A 17420-nucleotide genomic window follows, 5' to 3' on the forward strand; every position below is an offset into this window, starting at 1 on the left:
AAGGAAGCGCGCAAACCACCCCTTGGCCGCCGGGTTAGAAAGCGTAGCACTTGTCAGCGTAGCTGCAACCAAATGCAGCATCGGTGTGAGCATAACCCGGAAATGTGCACATGCAAACGAAGTGGTTTTCCATTTTGCTAAGTTAATAGCAGAAGAAATGGTTCACTGCCAAGGGGCGCGCCCGCACACCAAATGGGTTGGATTTTTGTACAGCAACAGGACGTCTTCTTCTGGGCGGGAGAGGTCGTCCAGAGAAATGGAGAATCGCTGTAAACCATGCCCAACCAGCAAGCGCGTTCATTCGTTTGCGTTTGCAAAGTGCACGTTACCACATTTGACCATCTATTTCGCCTTTAGCCGGGAAACCGTCTCAAGTCAAGTCAAGATAACGGCAAGTGCCTTTTCGGGGTGAGCCAAACGGATGGCAGAATATGAACCCGAAATGGTGTATACGGGTTGGAAGCGTGTTGGAATGTGTTTGCGAGCAATCAGTGTCGAAATGAATGCGTATGATCCACGGGAAAAGGATATTCGTATGATTTCACAAAAGACGTCCAGAGAAAAGACATAAACTCAAGAAAGTCTTGAGAAATATTCAGAGGCAAATCAAACTCCTAGGGGTTTTGTTAACAGTAACTCAAGAAAAGTATTCCCAAGTATGGATTTTGTACATTAAATGGTTAAGAAAGCCATATTGAGATATTGAAAAGAAATTTAAATCCAATAATTTTGGGAAGCAATAACAAAACATCAAACTCTCCCTTGTTTAAAACGCTAGGACACTCCATAGGTTGATGTTTCTCCATTGGAAATACAATTCCAACCCCCGGTTTGGATGCTTTTAACCCCACAACGAATAACGAAACTGCAAAAACTGGCTGCGAAACAAGGTTACCGGCTCGCTGAAATGTAAATTGCACTCGGGAAAATCTTATTTCTGCTGATGTTTACCACTGCTGTTCTGGAATGCACTTGTTGTGCTGCTTTTAGCGTAGTTTGTTGCAATTGCAAAATGTAGCTTTTCATTTACCCACAGCCGAACGAGTGTGTGCCAGCGGAGAATGAGGAAGAGTGAGTAAATATCCATCATTCTACCCCAACCCGGGGTGGCATTCACCATTTGCTTCCTGGTTTTGTTCTTGCAATTTTTGGGGTTGAAACAGAAGCTTACAGAAACGCTCTTTTTACCCCCAAGGTGTCCCAGGGCTGTGTCTGTGGGCCAGACAAAATCGCGTCGAACTTTTGTGCGCTTGTTTTAGTTCGCAATCTCATCTCGCTCGTTTGCCGAACTTCACATTGTGGTCAGTCGGCTATAGCAATGGCAAGCACCCGAACCCGTCTATGCCCGGGTGGGTCTTTGCTTTATGTTTTTCCTTTTATTTGTTTTTTTTTTCATTATTTCGGTTGAAAGCAATCTGATGCTTTGTAACCCACCGATCCATCTTCGAAATGGGAGCAAGGTGGGAAATGTGCAGCTTTACACAAGTGCAGAACCCGAGCAGTGAAACATAATACCAGAACTAGAAGAACAAAATCGTGCCCTTTGGCCGTACGTGTGGTACGTTTCTTCCACGTTTGTTTATTTATTTTTCCCCTTCGAGTTGTTGCGGTGTGGATGGTGGTGCGGTAAAAGCTCTGCCAGTGTATATCCGCCAACAGAAATGATCAGTCGATGATAGGCGAACTAATTGCAGCCAAGGAGCACCAAACAGGACTATGGAACAGTGACTATGGCGAAAAGTGCTCTATTAAATACACCCAAGAGACGGAACTATCAGGAACAATCGGCGAACTTGCAGCGATGTTGCAGTTTTGTAGCGAAATTGCTTCGCCCCTTTTCACTAGCAGGAAATGAGCTCCCACACACACACAAACACACACGGGGCGATCTATGCTCAATCGCAGGAAGTTGGAAGTTTATTGCAGCAATGGCACACATATTCCGGTGCAATTGTGCCGAAACGCGTGGGTGATAAAGTGTTTAGCGTGTGACCGGTGTGCAGTGGGAATTCGCTGGTTGTATATGTCCGTATTTGCAGGAATGCATTCGTGGCTAATGTAGCGCAGAGCAGCAGCCCAGAAGCAATAAGGAAATAATGAGCGATCAGGATGGTTTTTCGTGATGAGGGGGGGAATTAAACAGAGTTGTGCAATTGAAAGAACAGTTTACTTTATTTTTTCTTTTTCCTCCTGTAATGGAAAATAAAATTTGAACCAAAAAATAAGGATACAAAATAAATATATTGTTACTGCCTTAAATTAGCACATTTGTTATAAGATTTCCATACATTGCATTGCAGTTTATCCGGGAGCTTTTTAACCAGGTGTCGGTTTCTCCGTGTCGCTCATCATCATCATCATCGTAAATAATAACAAATCTAACTACAAAGTTACATGAACAGATATTAAATAATATAATTTTTTTTGCTATCTAACTAAGCTCATTAAAAAAACGTTTTACAAAAAAAAACAGCGCATTTTTTACTGTATAAACACAAACGTTGAATGCAATATGCAATAAATTGTGAAAATACAATATTTATATAATAAATAAACATTCATCCGTTGTGATCGGCTTGTGGAGAAAATTTAATACAGTCAGTTTGGCCGAGTCTGCAACTCGATATTTGGATTGTTTGACAGATGTAAAATTTTTTCTCTATCTTTTTCTTGGCTTATCGACCTTAAAGGTCATGCCGGTCATTTCTGGTCTACTAGACTAATTTTTACCACATAGCCGAATATTCAATCCTTGTTACGGAGGAACCGTTGGAATGTGATTTGAGTCCTGCCGTGTGGAACCGACGCCGTTTATCACATATACCATCTATTAAAATCAAATTATTAAAACTATTAATATAAAAAAAGAAATGAAGAAGAGAACCATGATAATGTGTCATATTCACTAGAAATGACAACTTCGCTACTAGGCATGCGACCTAACCATTAAAATTTCAATTTTTATCCCAAGAAAATAGGCTTAATCTGCCTCAGGCTGATTCTAAAATTCTAAAATCTGAAAAGAGGCTGAACTGAGCAATTTTTTGGAATATTATGATCGTGATATTAAAATGAACAATTACTATCACACTTTAGTTTTTTAGTGCAACATTTACCTCCCTGATTTAAGGTTGTCGGCAGTTCGGCCATTTTTGTTTTTTTTACCCAAATTACCATTCCGCTTAGAGCAACCGAAAATCTTGTTCCGCCTCTGTCTATAATTTTTCTCGATTGTATGTACATGATGTTTAGGCGTTATGAAATCTCCCTTTTTTCAATTTTCTTAATATGGTATAGGTTTTATTATTGTATGTTTGCTGACGCAGTGTAATGTGTTTCTAATTGAAATTCCCGAATTGACGATACTGCATATAAGATTTTTATTTTATTTCTATCTTCTATTTGAAGTTATTGTTTTTATCGGAAAAATCTTTGAATAAAGTATATTTGCCCTTGGTTTTAGTTTTAGAGGAAGTAGAAATTTTAGAAGTAGCTATTCGTCTTTTTTTTCTACCGCAAAAGATGATCGACAAATATTTCGTCTTTGGATACGAGCTATAAATATTCGTATTCCTCATATTTTTTAACAAGTTTAGAATTTTTGTAATCAAATTACAACATATAATTCAAAACATCATCTTTAATGAATTCTGTCATGTTAATACCACATTAAAATATATCAAAACATAATATAAACATCAGTGTTAAAATAGTATCCTTATTCCATTTTACCTTATTCACACAAATGTTACATATTCTCATTAAATAACCCGTTTCATGTTGGCTTCCTAGCCATCGCCAGACACATCCAATATAGACCGAAACCCATTTGCGTTGCGATTGTCGCACTTGATTGATGTTTGATCTGTGTACGGCCCGATTGATGTGTAGCGAACCTTTCGTGATGGAAAATCATTCCGCTGGTGCGCCACTACACGTGGCAGACGATATCGACGTTAAAGCCACACGTTCGACGCTACACAAAACGAAGAAGACGTGGAACGGTTTTCGGTCCGCATCCTTTGGTAAGATAAACATTATCCTATCGGTAATCGAGCACCTCGGGACGCCACTACGCCCTTCCTTCGTATCGTTTACCGATGGTTCCGAGTCTAGAGTTCGAGCTGATATATACATTCAATTTTGCTAAAGTTCCGGATACTACCCTCCCACCTCCGCCTAAATCCCTATTCGTCCTGTGCTAAACCCCGGCAGGAAGTATGAAAACAGGGAAAAGCAAACGATGGCAATATGATGGAAAATTATTATTTGCCTTGAACGAAATTGAAGCGGTTCCGTCTGTGGGTGCCAAAAAGGGCAAAGACCCAGAGGTTAGCGTCGGGTATTCGACTTTCAATTTTCACGTGGACAACATAAGCTCATGTGTGTAGCTACGTAAATAGATGTGAGTGTTGTATATGTATATGGATGGGATAAAGAGCAACGCTAAGGAAATTGAATTCCTGTATGATGATGGTCTAGTTCATGGGGAAGTTATAACGATTGCTATCCTATCGAAATATATTTAATCTGCGTGTGACAGAAAAAAATGGAAAGAATTTATTTTTCTCTAAAATCTAAAATTTTCTTTTACAGCAACAATGTTGCTAACATTCCTGTAAAAAAGCAGTACGAGTTTCATTTCGCGTATCACTTCACCTATCTTTCACCGCTGTTTTGCCAGTAACGAAGAACAAATTTCGAACCAATTTATTTTTCCAACCAATTTGTTGCACCTATTTGTGTTCAATTAACATAAACAAATCGGACAAACAATCTTTTTTTTTCTCCCCTAGCGCGACCACCATCCAATCAATAGACGAGCATATTGTCGCATGCAGCATATTTTGTTCCACCACCGGAAGATTTATATCGTGTTTCCCCCCAATGTGCTGGAATCGCATTAAAATTTATTGGCACCAATCGTTATGATGTAGCCCTCGGTGGCGGTGGTGGTCATCGTCTCAAGAATTTTTCCCCCTCCGAACGCCGCACGGTGGTCGAACATCCACGACCACTACTGAGCTCCGGAACAAAGCGCGGGGTCGACTCGTTCTTAGCTATCACTTTCATACGATCGATTTATGGAGCGTGGCTAAAAAAGGGGCTTTCGAATACAAAATATGCCGCGATGGTTTCGTACTGATTGGCGACCGCTTCTAATGGCGCGGGTGGAAGTGATCACTTTAAACCGGGTGCATCCCTAACCAACCTGCTGCCATATTTGTCCAAAAGAAAAGCAGTTGCGGAAAGCTGTAAGCAGCAAGGTGAAAAAGATCGCTAGCCTAGATGGTAGAGCAAAGACCCAGGGAGACACCCTATAAGCTTGCTAGAATGCAGTGTTAACGATGTGTACAGCCGGGTGTAAGAACCAGGGAAAGAATTCCACCAAGTTTAAACGTTTGTTATATTCTCTACACACACAGTAAACATACAAAAAAATGGCAATAATATTGTAACAGACTGTAGATCTTCCTGGACGAATGGAACGAGTAGCTTTAAATTGTAAATTGTTCCCCAAGGTCTCTTGGCTTAACCAAACGGTAATTTTCTTTTTTTTACATCACGTTACACGGAGCACGTTTGTTGCAGTTTTTTTTGCTATTTCTTTACTCTTTGGTGTTTATAGTAGCACATTCTGTCCATGGTCTCGAATAGCCGGGATCTGTATCGGCACGAAAAACCGGGGAAGCTTTATGTTGTTTCTTCGCCTTGACCGGATCGCTTGCCAAACACCTTGTTCGGTGAATCGATAAATTTATGCTTAAATAATACATTTATTCCAACCGTCCCGAAGAAGTGTGGTACTCTGCCGACCGTCCCGATCATCCCCCAGTGCTTTGTTCGCGCCTATCCCCTATCTGGAGCTTCGGTTCGTTTAGTCCTTCTGTGTTGGTTCTGGGTTCGATTACTGCGAGTGGTGCACGGGATGGCGCTGATGATTGCCCCGCGTAAACTAACAACAATGTACTTCGTGGAGCAGATCACACAGCCCAGCATGATGCTGATCGGCCGATAACACGCAGTTCAAATTCGTTTTCCTTCGCTGATTTTTGCTCCATCGCTTTTGTGTTGTTGGGACGGGGAATTTTTTTTGTCTACTTTGGTTTCTTTTTACACCTACAGTGTGGGATTCGGGCCGGTTGTTGCGCTCATTGTTTGATGTTTATGGCAATTTATTCGGAAGTGTTCGAAAACTCCGATCGGCACGTGTGATAGGAACCGTTTTGAAAGGTATTCTTGGCGATTTTCCTTGGCGGTTAATATTCGGGAAATGGAGGCTTTGTTAGAAGTGACTTCAAAATAGACATTCGATTTTGTTAGCGTTTACCAAAGTATGTTTCGGTGAGTGTGGTGCGTTTTCTACGCGTTTTTTAACAAATTATACCCATACCCAATCGATACAAACTGCAAAAGCTTTGCTAAAGTAAATATTAAAGGTTTTCTAATATTTGAGGTCGGATAAACGGGCCAGTGAATTTTCCGTTAATATACTACGAATGAATGTCTAGCTGCAAAACAATTGTTTTTATTAATCTTGTGTCAAATATTTCTCTCTATCGAGTTCAATGGCTTCAAAATGGTTAAAAAAAAACAATCACTTCTAATAAAAAACAAAAAAAATGTTTATCGTTAATGTTGCTTCTACAGATTCAAATGTTGCATTATAAACATATGTATGATATACTAAGCTCGATAGCTTCGATTATCCGTGAAAACCGATTAACCGGTATTTGATTGATTAGTAGTTGCGTGGATAGTTGACGTTCGATTTTATATCAAAACAAGTTTATAGCATGCTAGCTATTAAAATTATAAACAAAAATATATTTATAGCAGATATTTATGTTCCCTTCTATAAAACATTTCGCTTACCTTAACCATCTAAAAACTGACCATGAATGCATTTCTCTTTGCACTTACACAGGTCGACTAATTGCAACATAATGGAATACGAGCATCGCTGTTTGTACGGAGCGATCGGTGCACATAAAAGATGAGCAACGGCCCTGCACGACGATCCACGCTCGAGAGTATAAAAAAGGTAAGGTATTTTAATATCACTTCCACCCGTGTAGTAGTCTTTTTTGTGATTGGGGTTTTGTGTTGCATTTTTGCGTTGATTCTACTATCCCTACCGGAAAGATGGTTGTGGATAAATGGTTTGGATTTATGTTGTGCTTTTTCGTTTTTTTTCTTTTTGCAAACACTGTAACCAGATCGTTGAACTCGTGGTGTTCTGTATTCTACCAGCAAGTGCTGCCTTTTAAAAGCCTTTTAAAACCAGCCTGCGACCCCAGAAAGGAACGTAAATCCAATTATGTTTATTATGCAGGGGGGGAACCCACCGCAGCGCAGTTCAGTGTTGTGAGTGTTTTATAGCGAGAATTAGAATATCGAGATGGTGTAGGAAACTTGGAAACAGCCCACACTGAAGTGTTACGCCTACGTCCAGAGAAGCACAAAAAAGTTCTAACGGACAATAGAAACTTTTTTTTCGCATCCTGTCCAACTTTATGTTAAGCTTTCTCGATGGTCAAATAATTTACATCCTCCTATCAATATTCACACATAATTAATCGCCCATGAAACGAGACGATGATCATGCTAGATCACCCAATCCATTCTCTCACCCAACACCACACACACACACACCTTCGGTTGTCTTATCGATTATTATGCCAACCGGGTTCCTTGTTTGCGTTTGCTCACATGCCAAAAATCGGTGTGACGTGTGTGGTGGTTGGCCTCCCTAAAAGCTATGGCTTCATAAATAAACATACACCAAATCTTTTTCCATCACAAAAATGCAAAAAATAAAAAATAAAATATCAACCAAGGATGATCACAATGTCGCCTTGCGTGAAACGTATGAAACCAATGAAGCGGCAATCATATCAAGTGATGCTCCGTGTACCTCACTGACATTTTGTTTGTTTCCTCTTGCTTTTCTCTTGTCCGAGAGTTGTTCCTTTTTGCAAAAACCGATCCAAAGCACTAATGAACCGGGACAGAAAAACCTGAGGTGTGGTGGCGTATGCTTGCTCCGTTGTCAGACTGGGTGCGAATGAACATGAAAACTAAATCAAAAACTTCACCAAAAAAAAAAACTTTACTTTTTCTCCCAGCATGGTTGTATTCATCTCGTGGCTCTTTTCCATTTCATCTTTTCTCACTCCACTCCCCCGGGAGACCGGTCGATAAGATGCCATAATCCAATAAGTGACTGTTTTCGACGATAGTGGAACTACGGTCGTAAAACTGAGCTTTACGTATCTGGCAGGGGTTTTTTTTGCGTTCGGGAACGCTCACGTGTGGGAGGATGGGAATATTTATTAAGTACTTTTATATTGAATAATGAGATAAGTTTCGACAGGTTTTGTTTGAACTACTACCGATAGAATGTGTCGTTAAAAGTGAGTAAATTATAAAAAAGGGGTGATTTAAAATTGTTGGTGTTCGGAATGCAACTTCGCAGATTTGCATTTTTGGAGGGCGATATGAAAACAGGTGGTATAGATGTTGTTAAATTTAATAATGGTTTCGATATTTCGCATTCAGCACATGCTAACATAAAGAAAGCAACACCTGAAGAAAGTTATTGATGTTTTATTGAACTTTGTTCTCTCTGTGTGTTTCTCTTCAATATACACATTTTTGAAAGCTGATGCACTTCATCGTTTCTGCACCTTTTTTTTGTATGACAAAAATAAAATGTCTCCTGTTGTGCAAATTTTAGGTATGCTAATATAGCATTCTGTGTTGTTGTGTTTTTAGTTTGGTTTAAAAAGAAAAAAACGCTCGCCTCGATTTTGAAGTGTTTGAACGTGTTGCGATTATGTGAACAGATGAGAATTTAACTTTGCTCAGTTTTTGGAGGTTTTACTGTCACTGACCGGTTGATGGTGTTTATTAGTGTGCCAGATTTTGGTTTGCAAGGGAGTTGTATCCTTTGAAAGAGTATTACGTGTTTATGAAAATACGATACGATGCAATACTGTGATGCTGTTTGAGATTCACCTCGATGTGCTCTGCATCGTTTGGTTCATGAATATCTTAAAAGCTTATTTGGCAGCGAGGGTCGACGTTAACTATGAGAGAAACGTGATAGAAATTGTAAAGAATATTTTTATTGTACAGATGACGATTTCTAGTATTTATAACGTATTTATAATTTAAAGATTTCTGTAAACAAAGTTTCCGTTTTCGTCATGAATTAGAGAAAAACCATGAACAGTAATTAACAACTATTATATCATCTTGTTGAGGAATTCATGCATGTTCAACGAAATGCATTATGTTTGATTTTTTCCCTTAATTTTTTTTATTAGGACTCTATTATAAGCATCAAAAGGATTCTCTATTGTTTGTGAAATTAAAAGCTCATTATAATAAAAATGCGCACACCCACGGGCACAGTTCTGCTAGCTTCGTGGTTAAGTTGGTGAAGCAATGAAAGCAAATTATGAAACATTCCTCAACGAGCGTATAGTTCACTTTCAGACACAAAAAAAGGAATCACAATGAAACCAAAATAACAACAAACCAGTTGCATGCATACGCAAATTACGTTTGCCCATTAAAACACATCCAGGTCCATAATGGAGAATAAACAAGTGCTCTCCGGCTAATGAAAAAAGGGGAAAACGCTAAGCGAACAAGAAATATCTCGACCCGCAGTTTAACTTCCAGTGCACGCTCATTCATTAACCGGGTCCACATGCGATATGGGAAAGCGTGTTAATCAGGAACGGTGTTGTGAGGAGTAGTTGGAATGAAAAATGATTTGCCCCTTTGTTTTACATTGTAAACTTGTAAAAGGATACTGAATGCAAGCGTGAGCAAAATATAGTATAATGAAAGAAAGTTAACCATGTCACCATTAAGGTTTGTTAAAATAAAGGTAGAAGAAATATTCGCGTGTATTTTTCGTCGATGGTTTTATCAGTTTTTTTAATGATAATGTTGAACGAGATATTCTAGTTATGGCTATGCGAGTTAAACAACTTTTGTTAATGGTTTTGATTAGTGTAAACATGAAATTTTAAACGCGTTATGTTTCCACTTTTCATGTATTTATTAATATTTAATTGTTATTATTAATTTTAAATCAATCTCTTAACGATCTTGGGCTGATCCTCTAGGTCCTCTACCTAGGTCCTCTAGGTCGCACCATGGTCTGTCAATTTCAACTCCTTTGGTGAATGCGTAAATATCATCACTCCACTTTATTTTGGATGTACCACAGTTACTCTGATGATATGTAGCCGGAATAAAAAAACTTAATGAACTGGGGGTTGTGCGGTGTCATTCTAATGACATAGCCGGAACACCGGAGCCTGGCAAGTCTAACTAGTAGGAAGATTGTGAGTTCATCGTCATAGTAGCGGCTTCCCTTGCTGTCGTTTCATGCATACACGGTCTATAAATTCTCTGATCTTCTTATTCTCGAATGCGACAAAGAGATCCTCATCATATTTGACAGATTTAATGTCTTTTAATGATTTAATGGCGTGATGGAGGACTGCAAATTTTTTACGTAGTTCGAGGTTGAACAGTTGTGATAGGTATTTTGAATAGATAGAGTTTACCAATTTGTAAAATATATCTTGAAGGTATCTCAACTTCAATAATTCTACTGATGCTGAATTTTGACTTCAGATACATTTTGGACGACTTAAAATTTGTTTTATTTTGTATATGCTGGACAGACATCACTCCTGTTTCAATGGACGTTTGTTAGCATGGCCGCTGATTGTACTACTTAAATTGGGATTTTTGCCTCGCTCACCTTCAAACTAAGTGTTGTCTCAATTCTTGAGTACCAGCGACACCACAGGTCTTACACAACAGGATCGAGTATCAAATGCCGTCCAAACTGAACTTTCATACGCAGTTTTCGGACTATTTTGCTGTGGATGAAAATAGTCAATAAAAGCCAGACATGATACATTAAGATCTCTCGCGGTTGTAGTGCCACAAAAGAAGAAGAATCTCCAATATGCGATATTGCGGGATCCTCCAGTTCTCCACATCGTTGTTCTCAACGTATATCAGAATCCGAAATTTAAGAACTTTGGATAGTTTGCTTTTCTTTAACGATGTTTAGTCTTTCTGTTCAAGGAGTACAGAGTGTCATAGGAAACCATTTCGTCAGTATTATAAAGTTTTGTCTTAAATATGTCATCATTCCTACCTTAGAATCAACTGAGATATGATACTTGTGGACCTGCTACTTTGAAATTTTCATGTCCTGACACATGTAAAGCCATCAGTGGCTTTTGCCACAGTGATTAGTGGTTGATTTTACGTTTAGGAATCCTCTGCAATAGTGTTCAATAATTTATTCTGCAAATAGAACATCACGATATTGTAATTTCTGGAAGAATATCTGAGAAGCGCTAGCCACTTTTTCATGTATCTTCTCCTTTCATGTATATTTAGGTACTTCATGCTTAGATATTTTATATTCAAGGAGTTCTACTTAAAACAATTTAGCAATTTATAGTATAATAATTCCATTTTACATGAAAAGTAATTTCCACGCCATTTTTAATAAAAAAATGTTAATCAACACAATGATTGCTTCATACTTAAACAGTACATGTTTCTTAATCCAACAGTGAAAAAAATCGATTATAAATCGTTTGATCTATGAAGGTTTCCGTTTGCTTTTACGATCGATTCCCAGCTGGTTAGTAGAAAAAACTCCTCCATCGTGCTGCTCCAAGCTGGCGGAAACATTGGATCGAAACCGCGATCTCTTTTCTCTCGACTCCCCTTCCCCATAAACAAACTACGGCTTTTCCGGTACGACAATCGAACCGGGTCGTGCTCCGCTTGTAGGCGATATCAACCAACAAGGGAACAGCATTAAAATTCTGCCTTTATTTATGTATTTTTATCTCTGCCTCACGGGGCAACCAATGTTTTTGTCTAGGTGATGTTTCCATGTGGCGTGTGTTTTTTTTCTCTTTCGGTGCTCAGTTCACTCCGCCAGCAAAATGTTTTGCTTTTGCACCGACATGTGCCGGACTCCGCTTTTCGATCACTGTAGCGCGCGCGGATATTGGGATGCTTTTGCTAGCAAATGTTCCTGACTCCCGCTAGCGATGCCGGCAACGGTTTCGTCGCTTTTTGCATCATACACGGACGTCTCGGGCCACCGTGTGCCGCTCAACTGGTATGCGTGATGCAATCTAGCACCCCCTTTCTTCTTCTGTTCGGTCGCCCAACCTTCCGTTCGCCAAGCGACCACGATCGCAAATGAGGATAGTTCTATAAAACTTTTGTTTATGGTTTCAGTCCGCGATTTCTTACCTTCTCCTTCACCCATTTTGAGACCATCGGATGCGCGCAAAAAAAATCCATCCCCGGCACGACGGTGATCTTAAACATGGGTGAGCGAAATTGCCAAGCAAAAGATGAAACCACAGCGAGTGTAAATCAGTTCGTTCGCTGTCGCGCACTGCTCTTCGCTTCTTGGGCAAATGGACGCGCCCAGCTGGAGATCGTCTGGCAAGATTTACGATGCAAGGCATCCGCAACACGTCAGGTCGGTTCGACAAGCGGATCAGCAAGCAGATGGAGACCTCCCGATTGCCACTGGTTGCGAGCACCTTGCTTACCTCCTACACCGTGCGGATTGTGGCTACGATCGATAGTGTGTATCAATAATTTTGTTAATTTTTTATCTCCACCCTTGAACCTATGGGTGACCTGAACGCCATCTTGTTTGGAGATTGTTCGTTTTTTTCCTTTAGATGTCTTCATCCATTCTTTACTTTATAGTCAAGATTGCACCGATAACTTCATTTTTGATTTTAAATTCATTTAAATTCCATATATTGCTCCTTCTTTTCTTCATTTTTTTCTGTTATTTTCTTTTCTATATTTTTGTGTTTAATTACTAATTTATTATTTTGCCAAAAATGGCTTTGTATAAAACATGAGAGGGGAATAATTTGTGAAAGTGAACTTCAACTTAGGTGTTGTTTAGAATTAACTCAATGGAACTTTGTCCCTGAGAAACCTTGTGCTCCGCTGTGCAAATACTTATTTGTGTTGCTTATTTCGCGATAAACGACAATCCAACTAGGTTTCCCTCGTATACACAGGTACCATCACGGTGCGAGATCCAATTCATCCAATTCTAGTGCACCGTGTGTGTAGAGCATTAGCATGATCCGATACCATAATCTCTGCACGTGTTCGCACCTTGCCCCGGTGTATGCTGCCAGCGAACGCAGATGCAAAATGCATTCCCAATGCTAGCACATTCCGTGTGCAACGTTCCGTTTCTTAGAAGGTTTTCCGGTTGTTTTTCCTTTCCTTTCCCCACCCCCCCCAACTAGTGCAAAGCGTTCTGTTTAAACTATTCCTCACTTCAAAGCATACAAAGCTCTATATGCCAATGGTGGTGGTACAGGTGTGATTGGAAATAATGTATTTCAGCTCGCATGTGTTTGGCGTATTCGTGTGTAAGAGCACCACATCATTCGGCTTCAACAGTTGTGTGCGCATTGGCTCTTTAGGCGAGCCCGGTATACTGCCAATTGCAGCGAGGCTTCATCACGACAACGTCCTAGCTCCCAATGAATAAGTGCTACATTGAGGATAAGAAAACGCAACAACAACGAAAAAATGGTTCTCAGGCGTATTTTCTGCATACAATCAACCGGTTTCCGACATGGCCACGATTTATGCCGTTTTGTTTACGAAACGCCTAGAAATGGTATCTATTTCGTAGCTACATCAACGTTAAACCGTCTCGATACAGTTCCCGCGGATAGAAGACTCTGAGCCCATTTCGGTACGGGTACCACTTTATGCAATGGGCATTAAACGGGTCAGTTTGAGTTTTTTTTTGTTTTTCGCACCGCACCACGTCAAACACTGACGATCGTATTTTTTTTCTCACTCTCATGCTTCCCCATCAGATGATGCACACGTGCAAATGCAGTGTTTTTTTGCTTCTCCGTATTTTTACGTTGCATATCCGCTTTGCCAAGTGCAAAATAATTGCATTCTCTTAACCTTCTTCTGGCACACCAAACCTGGGCCTGTCTGATGATCTCTTCCATGAATCGGAATCGTGGCCGGTGACGGTTCGATAAGCATCTACCTGGATAAACATCGCATCATGCTTCAGGAAAACGGATGGCCCCGGCAACGTTGTTGTTTTCCCGATTGTCGGCCATTATCTGGGTTAGTAATTTCTAACGGGTTTCCCTAGGTGATGCGCACATCTGCATGCAATTCCAACCATTTCCAGCGCCGCAACCATTGAAATGGGACGAGGGCGCACGGGACGCCCATGAGAGGATGAAATTGCATCCGCGCAGTGAGCTCATGAATACGACCGTGGAGAAAGTAGATGCAATGCAGTGACAATTGTTGCTGCTGCACCGAGCAGAAAACGCATTTGCATCTTCACTCAGATATGTACAAACAACGCGGGGCCACAAATGATACCGACGTTTTGTTTGCTCGTTCGGGCCTGGCGCAACACAATGTGATTGGGGAGCTCTAGATCGTGGCAGGTTTATGTTTATGCTTTGCCACAATCTATTTATGCACCGTCCCCGGACAGTGTTGGTTGGGTTTGAAGCGAAGGGTGAGAAAAAATAAACTTTTGAAGCAAGAGAAAGGCAATGAAATATAACAACATTCTTTTGCGATTATTGTGTGCGGATTATTGTGGTCAGGAGGTATAATAATTTTGTTGCTAACATAGTGTATGATAATTTGCTTTTCAAACGAAACAAAAAGGAAAAGCATTTTTATTTCCATTATCCTGGATATGCTACTTTACAAAATGTGTTTTAATATTTCCAACTTTGTTAGTGTAAAAGTAGTGTCTTTTGCATTAGGAATAGCAGTACTTGATATTCTAAACTTTATCTATTTTTACCGTAATACTTATGTCATAATTTTCGTCATTAATTCTAGAAATTTATTAATTTGAATAAACCATTCAAGTGAAATAAACCAACTTCAAGTTTATGAAGAAAGTAGAGCCATTTTGAATAATAAAAATAAAATAGCAACCATAAAACAACGTACCTAAACTAAAAATCATCAAATCGAAGAAGAAACAAACTGAAAATACCTAGAAAGATCAGAAAAAGTATTAATGAAAAAAATTTAGACAAAACAAAAGAAAACGAAATGATAAAATGGAAACAAGAGATATAATAAAATGAGAGATGAAAAAAAGAAATAAAAAAAAGAACTAAAAATTTAATAATGACAACCACTTTACTAAAAATATTGCAAGGTAGCATACATAAGAACTTATACAATTTATGTGACTAGAAGCAAAAATTAGAACGGAGGCTGAGAAAGTATAAATAAAATTAAAATAAACAAAGAATAATCAAAAAAAGAAAACTGACTGGTACAAAACATAGTAGCAATAAAAACAAACATTTTTTGATGAATCTACTCAATTGGTACCGACATCAAAGAATAAGAACGAGAAAAACATTGATTTATTGGTAAAAATTGAAAATGTTTACTTTTTTTTGTTGGTTTTTCTTGTGTTGTTTTCTCCTCTGTGTAATATTTCTTTTCGTGGGGAACGATTTTTTGTTGTTGCATTATTTCAAAACTAATTTGTGTTAATTCCTTCGTAGAAACTTTTGAAATTGGGTTTGGAAACCAACATTATTATTGGTACTATTTTCCTGATTACTATTAACGTTAAGAAAACAATTTAAATCTAATTCTAAATCAAAAACAATTCCTGATTAACCTCTACTCACTACATTCCTTCTTAGTCTTCAAACGTGACAATAAAACGTGTCTGCATAACGAATTAAAGCATCAATCAACAGTGACATTTCGGGGTTTGGTTCACACGGTTACCTTCGACCTAAGAACAAATCATACGTTACGTTTGCATGTCTGTACGCAACATTAGGTAAACAACACTCTGTGCCACATCTGGTGACGCAACGCGAAGCCTATGATCATGTCTACTAGACATGAAATTCCTCTTTTTCTGCAAAAACATACCGTGAGCAACCTTTTCCATTGCATCGCTCGTTAAAACGAAGGCATAACGATTATCTGCCACCTTTTTTTCCCTGTCCAGATTGTGCCGATCATCTTTTGGCGCACGGTAACGCAGCAGGCACAACTAGGGCCTGTGGTCTGTGAAAAGGGCAAACTGCATGTGCAACTGCGGTGCGAACTGTGCATCATAATTCGCAATCGGGTTCGTTACTTGTGGCGGTGTGTGAGTGTGAACACTCAGGACACATCGTGTGCCTGCACGGTTTAGACCGCGCAGTACACGAATCTAGCAAAAGAAAAGCATAAACCCATCATCAATTTAAGCATCAATGTTGCTGCTGCAACAGTGCTGACATATTTCGTTGCGGTTTGCGGGCAAAAGATGTTGTTTTTTGCGGTTTCCTGTCGCTTTATCGTGTCCTCCATTCATGGGGGTGTACCAGATCCACTCCCCTATCGTTAGGTATGGATTTGCGGCAAGCGACAATAATCAGCACCTGACTGTTGCAAAAGGAAGCAAAGGTTTCATTCAAATTATTTGCAAGAAAAATTATCACCTTTCGCCACTTCCTTTCTCTCAAGCGCATTATGATGATTATGCGACTGATGATGGTGTGGAACGGAGGAACCTTGGGCGTGTTATATGAGGGTGATGAAACCTGTCGAACGGAACATCACCTCTGAAGTGAGAAGCGCTCAAAACAACACTCTCCCTGAGTTTTTATTCTTGTACTGGGTGTATGAGCAAGTAGATTGTTTAACCATTTTCTTCTTCGTTTTCCGCGATTTACTTCTGAAACTACGTCTCCCCCGATTCCCTTTACCACCTGAGGGTATAGTTGGGGATTATATCATTTGCGATTGTTACACGATGAGATTAAAACTCACGCTTGCTACACCCGCGAGCGGACATTTCGCGGTTAAGTGAGATGTTCTTACGCCCTGCAAACGAGACTACATTGTCGATTGCCTGTATGATTACCTTTTCTTTTGCCGCCTTCTCCCATTATTCTTCACCATTCACAGCATCCTTTGGAGAGGAGGTGAGCAGTTTTTGCAATCATCCATCACCTGGGTGTGATCTTGGCGAAGTACTCTCACCTCCCATCATCAGACAGATGATCTTTTGATCCAGATCGCTGATTCGGTGTAGTTTCGTGCCGGAGTGCCCTGAAACACTACCGCAAAATTACAAGCATAAAAGCGAAACCACCGGTAATGGTCAAAATGGTCTTTGGAAAATAAGGGCATGCGAATTACATTGTATTGCGAAGGTAGCAGCGGCGAAGCAACATCTTTATGTCATAAATCTTGGTCTCAGGCAAGATCGTTACATTGTTTCAAGGATATTCTTTTGCAATGTTTTGTAGAAGCTGTTTTAGTTTTTTATTATCTTTAAG

The 17420-nt window shown here is 39.6% G+C and overlaps 1 protein-coding gene across 10 annotated transcripts in view; it reads left to right on the top strand.

Annotated features, from left to right (window-relative positions):
* Positions 1 to 17420, top strand: part of LOC125767018 (leucine-rich repeats and immunoglobulin-like domains protein 1) — a 187675-nt gene that overhangs the window by 133784 nt on the left and 36471 nt on the right. For all 10 annotated transcript variants that reach the window (XR_007418719.1, XR_007418718.1, XM_049433231.1 and 7 more), the window contains one exon: positions 6929 to 7045. The gene's annotated coding sequence lies outside the window, so the exon portion shown is untranslated. The remainder of the gene's footprint in view (positions 1 to 6928; positions 7046 to 17420) is intronic.

Source organism: Anopheles funestus, chromosome 3RL (genome assembly GCF_943734845.2).
Source record: "Anopheles funestus chromosome 3RL, idAnoFuneDA-416_04, whole genome shotgun sequence".
In the NCBI taxonomy this organism is placed as follows: Eukaryota; Metazoa; Arthropoda; class Insecta; order Diptera; family Culicidae; genus Anopheles; species Anopheles funestus.